At 34.8% G+C, this 15,760-nt stretch overlaps 1 pseudogene; it reads right to left on the bottom strand.

Annotated features, from left to right (window-relative positions):
• Positions 1–15,117: 15,117 nt before the first annotated feature.
• LOC113411758 (small ribosomal subunit protein uS8 pseudogene) lies at positions 15,118–15,495 on the bottom strand (annotated as a pseudogene).
• Positions 15,496–15,760: the final 265 nt, after the last annotated feature.

The following is a 15,760-nucleotide window of genomic DNA, read 5'->3' on the forward strand; positions in this document are numbered from 1 at the left end:
TCTTAGCTAAAATCACTTTTCTAAGAACAGAAAGATATAGTGTCAACGTATGAACCCATCCAAGCAAGCAGACTTGAAACTTTCCAGTTTCTTTTTACTAAACTTTATTGGATACATCATATCAATATCAATAATAGCAAAAACAATTGTAATTAATCCCCGTGGTTTTTGCATTGTTAAAGAATCAAATTTCCTCCCCTTATTAGTTCAGTCACATTGTCAATTAGAAGTCCAAATATTGTTTTAGCAACAGTCCGGGCCTTAGTAACACAGATGGCTAAATGACCTTGGTTCCCACAGAACTGGATTTTTGTTGTTATATCTGCTGTCTGGAACCAGCATTCTACAGGTGGCTCCCCTCCCCACCCCCCAGTCTCTGTGGCAACAGCTGAAATCAGCACAATTTTGCTTTGAAGTTAACACACAGCTTTCCTCTCTGTCCCATTGTTGTTTTCCTGTCTCTTCCTCTCTCTGTAACCATGGTGCCCTGTTGATTCAGTTAAGCTGTTGATTACAATGATCCAATGACCGAATACATCTTCACTTTCTGGTTCTCAGATGCTAGCCTGACAGACCTTGGCATATTAGTTAGAACAATTAATTAGAACATTAAATTAGAACAATAAATGACCTGCTTCCAGAAGTTGCGGGCACTCCAGCACTGGAGATTTTTAAGAAGAAATTAGACAATCATTTGTCTGAAATAGTATAATATTTCCTGCTTGAATATGGGGTTGACTAGAAGACCTCCAAGGTCCCTTTCAACTCTATTATTCTGTTCAATTCTGATAGACTTCTTTTTGTTATACTATCCACATTGCCAAATCTGCCAATCTGTTAGAACATCTGGCACCAATCTGCCTTTCTTCCATACTGTCATTTGGCCCATTTAGCAGTGACCCAAAATATTGTTAACAATCTACAACCATGAAGTTGCTAACTTCATGATTTTTTTAAAAAAATGAAGCTATTTCAGATGTACTGCAGCATCTTCATTGCAGTATGTGGATAAATCTTTTTTAATGGAATCTTGAATCTTAAATTAGCTTGATTCAAGTTTGACTATAATTAATCTCAAACGTATGATTCAATACTTGATCTAAATATGGTGTTCTTTGAATTTGAATTTGAAATCTTCAATTTGAATCAAATCAGTTCTGACTTACACCAGCCCAGTATGAATTAAAGGAGAAGTTCTCATGGTGGTGTTCTTTGAAATTTGATAAAGTATGGAAATGAGCAAACTTCAAATTTGTTCCAGTTTGTACAGACTGTCAACAAACTAAAGAAAAGACAAGAACCTATATTATACTTATGAGAATTTCCCACATATAATCTGTTACTTGAGTAATGGGAGGTGGAGTGTTAGGTTTTTTATGAAACTGAAAAACAATATTTCTAATACATTATTGCTGTTTCTATTTTTTATTGAGGGTTTTTTATATTATTATACTTATTTTATAATAATTCTATCAACTAATATTTTATTATGTTCATTTTGTTTGCTTGACGTTTTTAAAGGATATATTCACTAAAGAGAGAAAATCAACTTTTGGGGAGATTTAAATAAAAACATCATTTCTGTTTGTCTAGTAGTAAACAAAGTCTATTTTTTTTTCAGAAAGGCTGCTATCGTATTTTAAACTGTGCAAATATGAATCAATACAAATAATGGTAACAGCTTTCTGTAAACATCAATGCTAGCAATCCTCCATCAGACAAATATTACATTCTGCTAACATAATTACATGGTTCACATGCTTACAACATTGTTGATTGCAAAACCTTCATTTGTAGACCTTAGTTACAGGGCATGTAAAAACAAATATGCGCAGTTCCGGTGCAAACTGAGACACAAAATGACAAAGTTCTCAAAAAAAGTGTTTTATTTTATATCATATTGTTGAAGTAATCAAAAGAAGATAAAGCATAAAATTAAGGTTATTTGCACAAGTATTTCTCAGAGTTCTTGGCTAAATTCAAGCATGCTTATCTTCCTTTTCATTTCAATTGAAAAGCTTACCTATTTCCTCATCAGGTAAATTATATTCACCATCTTCTGAACTCTATTTTTGGAAGTGTTTTTAACCGAATCAATTCCAGTTGCTCTAATTAACTGAAATGAATATTTAAAGGTTATAATTGCTGGACTCTGGCATCCTGAGAAATAATCATTACCTGTCTGAAGTGTTATTTTACATGCCTAAGCTTTAAAAAAAGACTGCTGCTGCTTATATTCTTGTTCATTTGAACAATATTATTATGTTGTAAGTTGATTATATGGGGTGGCTTTTAGTCAATCAGTTCCTTAAAGCACCTAAAAATAATGTTTTGTTCTGCTGTTATAAAAAGCAAAGCATCTTACACTGAGAAATATGAGACAAATTTTAGAACTGAAGCAAAGACTCAACAAACTTACCCAGAAACTTCATTTCAAACAACAAAAAGATTTTATACTGAGTTTTAATTTTTCTGATGGGTGAAGGAACAGATGACAAGCATATATTTTCAAATAACATTTATTCTGAAAAGAATAAGAACTAACCTATAGACAAGAAACTATACTTTGAAGTCAGAAAAAAATACAATAGGGAATGGCTGCGTTCTGATAGAACAAAACTCAAGTAAGGTCAAATAATACATTTTTAAAAAATGAAACAATAAATGTATTTGGTGACTATAAGAAATAATGAGAAATCCAAATGAGGTTTTTGTCTCTTATTTTTCACTCCAGTGCTACAGGAATAATCAGGTGGCATTCTATACTAAGGAGTACCAGCTAATCAACTCACTAGACTGATTATTTGTATACATTTTTTAAAACAGTTATATAAAATATATGGAATCAATTTATACTTTCAATACCTTTTGTTATTTGGAATGGGGTAACTGAAATAAATGAGAAGAAGGAAGGAAGGAAGGAAGGAAGGAAGGAAGGAAGGAAGGAAGGAAGGAAGGAAGGAAGGAAGGAAGTGGAAGGGAATGAGAGAGGGAAGGAGGGAGGAGGGAATTATTTCTGTCTCAGTAATAATTCATACAAGCAATTTCAAACAATAACATTCCAAGTGTAAGAGGTAAGGCAAACATCAATCACATTTTCCAAAGTAATTTGAAAGATAACTACTCAAATATATAGAGGTTTTTTAAAAAAATTGATTATGTGCCATCCTTACAATGTTGGCTTTTACTTCTTTAGATGGTCACTTCTTTAGGTAGTTTCCAGGATGATTTGTTACCAAATTAGACCTTCAAGTCTTCAAATGATATACCATATCACTGTAATCAACTCTAACTTCCATGCTGTTGGTCATCTCTTTTTCTTTTCTTCCACTTTACTCAGAATTATAAACTTCTCAAGAGAATTAAGTATTTACATATTGTGTCAAAATTATGCATAACAAATTGGACTTCAAGTGAGAATTGTGATTGATTTTTCTATGATCCATTTCTTTGTTTTCTTCATATCTTTTGTATAATATTGTCAGGGATCTTGTCCAACATGCTTGCTTTCTTTTTATCTTATTTCTTCAAGTCCAACTTTTGCTACAATAGAAAATTACAGGGAAAACAATTGCCTTCATGATTCTTTTTGTTGTCTTTACATGCATAGCAATGTCCTGGCACCTTAATTTCTGTTTGAAGACCTTTATTGCTACCTCACCAAATACTGCTTTTTGACTGCTGGTTCTTTTTCTGTTGACAGTACCAAAAGGCAGAAGCTATCTTCACTTCAATATATTCATTATCAGTTCTAAAGCAAGCTTATAATGAATATTGGTCAGGCACTATCTTGACAGATAAGTAAAGGTAAAGGTTCCCTTCACACAAATGTGCTAGTTGTTTCTGGCTCTAGTGGGCAATGCTCATCTCTATTACAAAGCTGAAGAGCCAGTGCTGTCCAAAGATGTCTCCGTGGTCATGTGGTCAGCATGACTAAATATCGAAGGTGCATGGAACACTCTTACCTCTTACCAAATGTTAAGCCTGGATTCCCCAACGGGTGTTAAGGAAAACAAACTAAACAGAATGTACAGCGAAGTCAGATAGGAAGACAGGTAAATGTGTGAGATAAGTTTTCTAGTTAACACGCAGTAAAAATACAGATACGCTTGTGCTATCAAAATTATAATTTATTCCATTTAAGAATTATAGCATAGTCATTATAAACAGTCCATTAGTCATATACCAAATTCAGTCAAGTCTTGTCGAGGATACTCTAATTGCAAAGTCCGTGTCGAATAGCCAGTGTCAGTACACATATAATAAATCTGTCCAAAACTTATCTTCTCTCCGTTGAGAAATATCTTCAAAGTAATCCAACATTTCTTCTCCTCCCCGATCCAGCAAGAATGCAGTCTTCAATAAGCCAGCCAGTAAGAGCCAGAGAGTGCCTTGCTGCTTATATAGTACTTTTACAGCTGCACCCTTAATTACATTCCTTTAGCTTAAAGTCACATACACTTTATCTGACAAACCATGATTCATCATTTTATTATCTTTACCCAAAACAGTTAGGGTAAACAATGTTATCCCTAACATTCTCCCCTTTTGGGTAATAATAATAAATATTACAATAATATATCCATTTACACCTTTAAATCATAATTGTTACAACTCTCTTTAAATTTTACAACACCTTGAGCTTTTGTAAACTGGTCTGCAATATTTTCTTCTGTCATGCAGTACTCAAGTTTAATTCCTTATTTTTCTACTTGCATTTTTACATGCTTTCAAACTGCTAGGTTGGCAGAAGTTGGGACAAGTAACGGGAGCTCACTCTGTTATGCTGTGCTAGGGATTCGAACTGCTGACCTTTCTGATTGACAATCTCAGCGTCTTAGCCACTGAGCCACCGCATCCCATTATCTTGACAGATACTTTTACAGAAATCAGATATGTCTTTCTGCACCACAAATTAAAATGTCTGTAGAAGATTTTGTAGCACCCAGAAACTGGATCAAAAGAAGTCCATTCAGGGCAGCCTAAAATTGTCTTTGTTCAGGGAATCTTTGTCTGATCTCCAAGCTAACCATGGGAAAAATATGCTAAATTCTACCAACAGTAAAAATTATGTTAAGGGAAGGAATATGCTACTGTAAACAGAGTTAGCTAAATCTGATTTTCAGCTACATTAAATGTGGGCTAGATATGAAACAAAACAACTTTCCAAGGAAATAATAGTTTCCTGGATATTAAAGAATGGCTTCATGTTCATGTTAATATTTCAAGGATGTGACAATCAACCCTGAAAAACATGGTTCCAAATAATGATTCATCCATATTGTTTGAACTTTTGCAATACACATTATTTTCTCTTGAGCATTGCTATTTCTTACAAGAAGAAAAAGGAATGGTGCTTGCTGTTCTAAAGCTTTGGAGAAAAAAATAGAATAGATATATCATCAACAATACTGTACAAAAATCTAAGAAATAAATTTACTGATATGCAGTGGTAAATTTGAATATATAATGCAGTGGTATGCATGGATAAATTTTAATATATAATCAAAGAACATAATCTTACTGATACTATACTCCAGCTGTACATAATTATCTCTATCACTTCTTTATGAATTATATTTTACAGAAGGAAAAAAAACCTACACTTTTTAACACACATCAGGAACTATTATTTGATTCATGTGAGATTTTTACATAGTCGATAATATGAATTAAGATTTTGACTTAATTATTGCCCTTTGAAATCATTTTCCTATCTTGAAACTAACTGGTGAATGGATTTTAATTGTTCCAAAAGCAAGCACTACTTTCAGTAATTAACATGTCTCTGTAATTATGGGTGCTTAGGGGTTTCAGTATTTAACTGTAAAGTGCAAATGTTGAAAGTCAGGAAATTGCAAAGGGAAAAAAGACATAAAATGTTGTAATCTGAATAGAAAGTTTCATCCTTTTAATAAGAAAATAAGTATAATTTTATAATGTGAATCAATGTTATTTTTGTATACTGTATATGTGAAATGACAAATAATTAATATATTAACCATAAAGAACAAGACAAATGATTTATTTTAGATGAATTTGTCACTATTATAAATTGTTACTAATTTTTTTCTAATAAAAATATAGCTGTTCTTTATACACTATGATTATACCTTAAAATTGTTAATGAAGGTTATATTGTATATGTACATATAGATACTCTGCATTTAAAACAATTCTTCCATATAGATTAGTGTCTAGACATGGATCTTGGCTTTCTTATTCAATCTGCCTTTGGATTATGGATTTCCCATCTGGCCACTCTCAAGGGTCAGATTAGATAATCATATCTCTTCAACCATTATTCTTAACACTGGTACACCACAGGATTGTGTTTTGAATCCCTTACTCTATACTCTTTATGTGCATGACTTCATTCCCAGTCACACTATTATCAAATTTGCAGCTGATACAACAGTGGTGGGACTCACCTCTGGGAGGGATGAGTTTGTCAATAGAGATGAGGTGGACCGGTTGTTTATAGTGGACTATAGAAGGAATAAATGAGACATCCAGCCATTGCTTATCAATGGAGACCGAGTGGAACAAGTGGTCAGTTTTAAGTTTCTGGGTGTTGTCATAAAAGAGGAGCAGACATTGCAGCACTGGTCAAAAGATCCCAGCAGAGATTATACTACCTGAGACTTCTCAGGAAATATCAACTGAATGAAAAACTGTTGGTGACCTTCTACTGCTGCAGCATAGAGAGTATTTTAACTTACTACACCTGTATATGGTTTGCCAATTGCACAGTGGCAGATAGGACAGCATTCCAGAGGGTTAACATCATTGCCCATAGAATAATTTGGTTCCCCTCTTTCCCTTCGGAAGAGCTTTATAGCTCCCACTGCCTTGAGAAAGTTCAAAACATTCTTAAAGATCCATCTCATCCTGGGCACCTCTTTTTTTTTTAACTATTACCATCTGGTAGATGGTACAGGATAATAAAAACAAAGACAAATAGACTGAAAAACAGCTTCTATCCTAGAGCAATAACTATATTGAATTCTATTGTATAGTGCAATATTAATGCAATATCAGAGGTTTTCAATTCAATTGTATAAAATGTGAAGGATGTGTGTTTGTGTTTTATTTTTATAGTTATAATGTACACTGAAGATGGCATTTAATTTCATTGTATGAAGTGCAATGACAATAAAGTAAACTAACTAACTAAATTCTGGTTATAATACTATAACTCTAAACACATCTAGGAAATCTTCTAAGTGAGGAAAAGATGTAGATGAGAAAGCAGTTTTCAAATTTACACAAATGACATAAAACACTAAACAAAATATGAAATAATATTACAAGTATCCAAAAAAAAAAAAAAAGAATATAGAAAACCAAAGTTCTCATAAAAGAAAGCTTTTGATAAATTATAGAATGGATTTTGACATGGAATACTATAAATGTTACTGTTCACTGGTATAGAACAATAATAATACTAAACTGTTAAATTTTATTTTATTGTATTAATTGTCCATTGTAACCACTAGCACCATTTGAAATGTACCTGGAAGCATACTGGTAGACAGGACAGCAGGGCAACAGTATGTAGTCTGAATAACCAGAGCATTTATTTGTTGAGATTTGATGTTGTCATTTGTCTGACCATTCTGATACATAGTCAGGTATGAAAAGAGTTGGTCCTAGAAAACTGCCTTGGGGGACACCACTGTTGACAGGTACAGAATTTAGGATGCTCCCAATTTTGACCATTTGTTGTCTGTTTGGCAGGAATGCTTCTATCTAGTTATGCAGGTGTCCAGAAATGCCATAAGATTTTAGTTTTAGGAGTAGTTTGTCGTGTACCACTGAATCAAAGGCTTTACAGAAGTCTATGTAGATTGCGTCTATTACTTTGCCCTGATCAAGTTGTGTAGTCCATATGTTTTTGCAGTGCAAGAGTTGCAGATTACATGATAGTTTTTTCCTAAAACCAAATTGTTTATTAGAGAGTAGGTTGTTTGTTAATTCTACTGTGAGAATTGCTTGGGAAGCAAGCAAGAGGTAATCACCTGATTACCTCTGTTCTTCTCAACCAAACTGTTTAAGCTTCATGCCTATTTGTTCTCCTGGGCATCCAGACTACAATGAAAACCTGACTCTGCTCATAGGGTTGCTTGCAACCCTGGAAGTGGTTAGTGCCTTAAAATGCTCCCCTCACTTTTTCTACCTTTGTTTTTACATGGGTCCTATTTTACTGATGTATTGTGTTTTTATATGGTTTTTATGCTTTTAGCTGTAAACCACTAATAGTCACTCTGATATGAGATAAGCAGTATCTAATTTGATTAATATATAAATATTCTAATGTCAAGTCATGATTGGCCTTAACGGTAACCACTAGCACCATTTGAAATGTACCTGGAAGCATACTGGTAGCCAGAACAGCAGGGCAAAAGTATGTATTCTGAATAACCAGCATCAATAACTGCCATATTTTGCACCAGCTGAAATCTCCAAATACTTTTCAAGGTCAGCTCCATAAATTTCAGTAGTCCACTTTGGAGATGACTGTAAGTGACTGTGAACAAGACCCTTTCCCTTGATCCAGGTGCAACTGCTAGACAGCACAAAACTGTGCATATCACACGCACGCACACAACTGGAAAACTTCCAGTTTCCCAAATGGCATAGATCTGATTGAGTCCCAGTATGGGATCATAAGACCTAAAACTATTCAGCCTCAGTAGGATTGAGCCAAAGCCTGTTGTTCCCCACCCAGAGCTCCACAGCCTGCAGATACTGAGGCAGGATCTCCATAGAATCCCTGGTACTCTTTTATCATAGTATCAAACAAGAATACATTCCAAAATATGTGAAATATTGACATTCCATCAGGTATTCCATCAGACTGCATGATTTATTTCACAAATCAGTCAACTGAACAGTTTCTCTGTGTTGTGAAGATAGTATAATCTAAATGATAACTATGATTTTTTATTTTTAGCAGTGCAATAAAGGTATTGTTTTTAAAGTTTAAGACTGTTTTATTAGTGCTGTTCTTAAAAAATGAGACTGTTTTTGAGATTTAGTGAATCATCAATTGCTACTTAACCAGTAGAGAGAGAGTGGTTAATATAAACATATGCAAATGCATATGATGTCCATTGTTTTGGAAGAGGGCCTTACCATCCAACAGGTTCTGGCCTGTCCACAGTGTGTCCGCAGATGGCTGGTAAGGCCTATCTGAGCACAGAATGTTCTGCCACATGTTGGACAGACATGTGTGGGCACCACCATTGCAGCATTTGAAGCTCTGGCTTTGCGGAGTGCTCACTTCCCTTGTGCTATAGTTATTCTTCTGTCTTTAAATGTCTGGCAGCCTTGGTGAATCAACACATGCCATGTTGATCAATCTTATGCCAGGGTTTCCCAGGAAGTGGTGTTGATATCCAGGGGCTTGAGTGTGGCTTTCAGTGTGCCTTTGTATTGCTTCCTTTGTCCCTCGTGGAATCGCTTTCATTGAGACAGCTCACTATAGAAGAGCTGTTTGGGGATGCAGTGGTCTGGCATTCTTGAAAAATGGCCTGTCTGGACTTTGATCCACAAGGTGTGAACTGATGGCAGGCCTGCTCTGGAGAAGACTTCTATGTCTGGCACCTTGTCCTGCCACCAGATCCTCAGAAGTCTGCAGTGGCAGATCATGTGGAAGTAGTTCAATTGCCTAGTGTGCTTTCTATCTAGAGTCCAAGTCTCACCAGCATACATCGGGATAATTAGCATTACTGCTTGGTAGACTTTGAGCTTTGTAGCAAGGCTTATTCCACAGCAGTCCACATATTGGTCAGTAGTCTGCCAAATGCAAAGCTTTCCTTGGCAATTCTGCAGTTGACCTCAGTGCAAATTGTCACTGCATGGGAGAGAGTGCTGCCAAGGTATGTAAATTGGTCCACTGCTTGCAGAATTTGTTCCTTTGCTATGGTAATGGCTTCTTGGTGTTGGGCATTTGGAGATGGCTGGTGCATCCCTGAAGTCAGCGTGTCAAACTCAAAGCCCAGGGGCTGGATCTGGCCCATGGGGTGCTTAAATATGGCCCATAGGGCCTGTTCGGAATATAAGTCACCTAACAGGTATTTGGGTTAGAAATATATAAACCAGGAAAAACATTTTAGTACTATGTCTTTAAGAGATTGCAAAACTGCAATTGGGTGTGGTTGTCTCATGCTACAATGAATTTGTCCATGTTGGCTTGCATTTCCTGTTCTGATCCAGCATACAGGGTGTAGTCATTAGCAAAACGGAAGTCTGGTAGCACAGTCTCCTTTATCTTGGTGACAGCCTGGAATCTTCATAGGTTGAACAGTTTCCTATCAGTCCTGTATCTCAGGCTGACTTCCAAGGATGTTCTGGAAGGCGTCTGACAGCATGGCTGAAAACATTATGCTGAACAGGGTCAGTGAAAGCACACACCTTTGCTTGACACCATTTGTGACACGAAAGGCTTCTGAAGCTTTGCCATCATCCAGAACACGAGCCGTCATGCTGTTGTGGAACTTAAAATGGTCTAGCTCTGCCTAAGCCATGAAAGCCAGCTCGGTGACCTTGTGTATAAAAGTATTACGCACATTAAACCTGCCTGCTAGAATCACATATATACTCAACTTTATTTGCATTCTAGCACATATTCCTTTGTCACCTATCATTTCAGGGTTATCTCAAGCAATGCTTTTGATCTGTTAAAGGAAATAAATCTGTTTCTGAAACATCTTGCAAAGAAGTGTCTTTTTAAATAGTATTTTAGTTATTAAGAAAAATAAAAAATATAAATATTAAAGAAAAGTTGATATTCTATAATAGTAAGAAAATCCTTAACAGCATTTCATATGTTGATATACAATGTAGCATGTAACAGCAATACTAGAAAGCTATGCATTATATTTTATCCTATCATGGGGTTGAGGCATAGAACCATATATATTACACTGCTCTAAACATGCAATCTTGTGGTTGTTCCAAGATGTTTATCCGTCTGAAGATGTATTTCAACTTTCAAGTTCAACATTGCTCCTGAAGTCTTCTGAAAAATATAAGTCAACAAATTCAGCAGGCATTTTTCATCACAGAAGTTTTGAATTTCAACATAACATGGAGTTTAAAAACATACAGGAATTCTATGTACCTTAGAAAGATATGAGGTTAATTATATCCAGTTCTATATCCGCCCAATAAAAATAGAAAAAGGAGTCAGACAGGGCTGCCCACTCTCACCCCTGCTCTTCATATTATCACTAGAAGCATTATTAACGCGAATTAGACAGAACCCAGACATAAAAGGATTAAAGGTTAAGAAAGAAGAATATAAGTTGCAAGCGTTTGCAGATATGGTTTTTTTTCATTGAAGTTTTTCTCAAACATCTTGCAAAGAAGTGTCTTTTTAAATAATATTTTAGTTATTAAGAAAAATAAAAAATATAAATATTAAGGTCTAAAGAAAAGTTGATATTCTATAAATAGAAAGAGGACAAAAAATGATGAATGAATTAGAACAATTTGGAGCAGTAGCAGGACTAAAAATTAATAGGAAGAAAACAAAATTAATGACCAAAAATTTAACAGAAAAACAGAAATTAGAATTAGAAGAAGTTATGGGAATACAAGTGATAAAGAAAGTTAAATACTTAGGAATATGGTTGACAGCACATTGTAAGACACTTAAGGAAAATAATTATGATAAATTGATGCAACAGGTAAAGAGGGATTTAGAAACATGAGGCAAGCTGCAACTTTCATTATTAGGCAGGATTGCTGCTATTAAAATGAACATTCTTCCAATATTCCTCTATATATTTTAGGCGATCCCAATCAAAGCACACAATTTTTTTTTCCAAAAACTTAATAAAATAATGGTAAAATTCATCTGGCAAGGGAAAAAAACTAGAATAAACTTTTAAAGGCAATGCAGGATATGAAGAGCAGGGGAGAGCTGGCACTTCCAAATTGGAAGTTGTATTATAGTGCAGCCTCTTTAGTATGGTTGAAGGAAAGGGTGAATTTAACCAATAAGAGAATATTATTCTTAGAAGGCCATGACTTGCAGAGGGGGTGGCATGCTTTTTTATGGGATGTTGGGAAAACCAGCCAGAAATATTTTCATAGACACCTAATCAGAGATTCATTATTGACTAATTGGAAGAAAATATGGAAAAAAACACTATTTAAAAATACCAATTTGGATTTCAACAATGGAGGCGATGATTCACCCAAATAAATTGGATATTACTAAAATGATTAAATATAAGGACCTATAGGATACGCAAGGAAATCTGAAATCGTGGCAAGAACTTCAAGATTGGGGCCTAAAAATTAATCAGTGGGCATATCTTCAAATTCAAAGTAGATATAAACAGGACAAGAAAGAATTTGGAATTAACAATCAACTCCAGCAATTAGACAAAATTTTATTAGGATCAGGCAAAACAAATATAACAAAATTTTATAATTATATATTAGAAGTAGAATTAGAAGAAGAAATTGTAAAAGGGAACATGATAGCCTGGAGTAGGAATATAGGATGTAGTATCACCATAACAGAATGGGAAAAGGTCTGGGGTAGAAATAATAAAATTACAAAATCGGTAGCATACAAAGAAAATGCCTATAAAATGTTTTACAGATGGCACCTTCCTCCTTCGAGATTAGCGAAGATGCACCCCAATATGAATCTGAATTGCTGGAAATGCAAAAAAAAAAAAAGAGGGAACTTTCTTCCATATGTGGTGGTCCTGTATAGAAGCTCAAAAATATTGGCAGAAAACTAGAAATTGGCTGGAGGAAATAACAAGAGAACAGATCGAATTCAAATCAGAGTCCTTTCTATTAGGGATCTTTGATAAACAAATACCAAAAAAAGTGAAATATATAATAATACATATTTTGACAGCAGCCAGAGTGGCTTTTGCACAATGTTGGAAACAGCCTCATGTTCCATCTGAGGAGATGATTATTCAAAATATTTCCAGTTGTGCAGAAATGGACAAACCTTGGCACTAAAAAATAAAGACACTTCAATATACTACAACAGCTGGAACTTCTGGTACAAATGGATAGACCAAAGATAGATTTCACACTAAAAGGCAAAAGAGGATTGGATAGAACCATAGTAGTGATATGTAAGGATTAAGTGTGTATAAGGCATAAAATAAGGATAAAAAGGAGGTCTCACAAACTGTTGAAGATGAATATGTTTTTAATTATTTTCTATCTTTTTCTTTCTATTTTCTTCTTCCTTTCTTCTTTTCTTTTTCTCTCTTACATTTATGTATGTGTTGTTGGTCTGTTTTAATTGTAAAATCAATAAAATTTATTTAAAAAGAAAAAAGAAAGATATGAGCTTAATTATATCCAGTTCTATCATTCATTCAACTGTATATGAAATTACAAAAACTTTAACAAATCTTTTTAACTTCATACAGGCGAACATTTAATAATAATTTTTTTTTGCAATTGATACTTGGCTATAAATGCCACCTAACAAGAAGCTTTCATGTCAGTTTCTATGAAAGATAATAAAGAATATATGAACAAGAATGATAAGACTCAGGTAGTATGGGACAGACAGATTAGTTGAAGGAAGAAAGCCTGAAAATCAGAAGCAGTAAGATGAAATCACTAAGATTATTGGAAGATGAGGAAAACAGACAAATTATTTAGAAAATGAAATCTTTTTTTGTATTGTTGGAGCCCATTTTATAATTATTTTGCTGATTCTAGAAATGAAATAATAATATACATATACAGCACAGAAAACTTTTGTTAGAATGATAGAAATTGTTAATGATTTTAAAAAATCTTCTCTTCTAGAATACATGTGCAGAACAGTTCACAATTAAGCTACATACATGTTTTTTTTTGGTTGGGGGAAGAGGTTACATGTAGCAGTTTGTAATATATTTTCTTTTCAATAAGGAAGAAACTCTTTTCTGAAATACACAAGCCAATATGGCAGAATTATTGTCAGTGCTGTTTCTCACATCAAGTTTCAGGATGACACTTTTTACTACTAGATTATTGTATGTTGTATGTTTATATGTTTTCATCTACATCTTATGTAGAAACTTCAATGAATATTTTTCATCACTGTTCAAATATTTCAGTCAAACAGTTCTCTGTTTAGTTTCTTCTCAACAGCATCTGCATCCACCAACTTTCACATAATCCTTCTCGAAGATCCATGCTTCTGCTGGTCTTACACCGCTGCCCTGTTGTCAGAAAGCCACAAAGCACAAACCTCCACACCTTACGCAGAAGCCAACCCTATTCCTTTGCCATCCTGCATACCTAACTTTGGCACCTATCTATACTCCTGCTGGCTAGAAGACAGGGCAATTCAAGTGTGAGACAAAACAAGTTGGTCCAGACTAGGCTAAGAAATGAGTGCCATGAAGTCAATGGGATTTATTTCTATAGTTACATGCATAAAAGAGTGGATCTGAATCTTGCATATCTTAGCCTGTATACTAGGAATTTATTCTGCAATTGATTGTTCTTGAAATACAATCTTATATAGCTTTGAAGTCAGGATGATTTTAGTGACACTTCAAATATACTAAGAAAACAAAAGTATGTGTATTGACCATAAAATAAAATAAAATCTGTACTGAATAAATGTCTGGAAGTTGAGTCATGGCAACTAGACTTCTTTTCTTTTCCTGTTGGTTCAGAATTTTTGCTAATTGTCCCACAGCGAGTTGTCCTGTAGCAAGTTGGCTATGGTGAGTTTTCCCATGGTGAGTTGGCTGGAGCAAATCAGCTGGATGAGTTGGCCAGAATTAGATGACTGGGATGAGTCAACCATGGTGAGACAGCCATGGCAAGTTGGCCACAGTAATTTGTCCCTTTCCATTTTCTAGATCTTTCATTATCAGGTAGGTTTTGTCAGATATTACCCAATCTTCAATTTCAACTCCTTGAAGTATATTTTTGAACTGCTAGGCAATGAGTGAGTGTAGATCATTTAGACATTTCAACCAAAAATCAGCACCGCTGCTGACCAATACTTGATCTTCCTGCCTATTTTCACCACCATTTCTGCTGTTATTACAAGTTTTATCAATTCAGCTTCTTTTTTTATTCTTTTCCCCCTTTTGAACAATTTGTTAATTTGTCTGCTTTTGTTTTACAAGTTTAGAAAAAGAAACCCAGGATTTTCTCTCCTGTCTGCTTTCACCTCATTTCCTTGTGATCCATGATACTAGCTGACAATGTACACAAACTGACGTGAAAGCAGCAGGTTGTTGTTTTCAAATCTTTCAGCTGGACATCGAATCTGGGACTGATTACACCGTACTTGTTAAGTTTGCTTATGAGATTCACAACAATTTTCCCTTCTCTGTGATCATCAATGATCTCAAATTCATCTATGTAGCCGTGTTTCATCATCACAGTTAAGAACCAGATAATGACTTTGGAGCATGGCCCGATGAGAATTTGATGCTTTGCACGTTTCTCTGCATTATTGATGCTTTTAAGAGCATTCATGTGCACCATGATGCTAGGGCATCAAGATGGCAGGAAAAGTTCTTTTTTAATTCTTATCCACACCCTTTATATCAGCTGCATTCTTGTTGTATTTCTTTGGGTTGTCCCTAATGGTGTGTTTCAAAAAAATTTCCTACCAGTTCGGAGCTTGCTTTGGAGTTTGCTTCGCACGCAGTGATCAAACAAGAAAAAGAAAACCCTGCCACTGCTTCCCAGAATTTGCCTCCTTGCAGCGAACAACCAGTTTCAGTTTCAGGGATTGCCATAGCCTATT

The sequence above is a fragment of the Notechis scutatus genome, chromosome 4 (assembly GCF_049901735.1).
Source record: "Notechis scutatus isolate UNSWTSFEM ecotype Mainland chromosome 4, rNotScu1.2, whole genome shotgun sequence".
Taxonomy (NCBI): Eukaryota; Metazoa; Chordata; class Lepidosauria; order Squamata; family Elapidae; genus Notechis; species Notechis scutatus.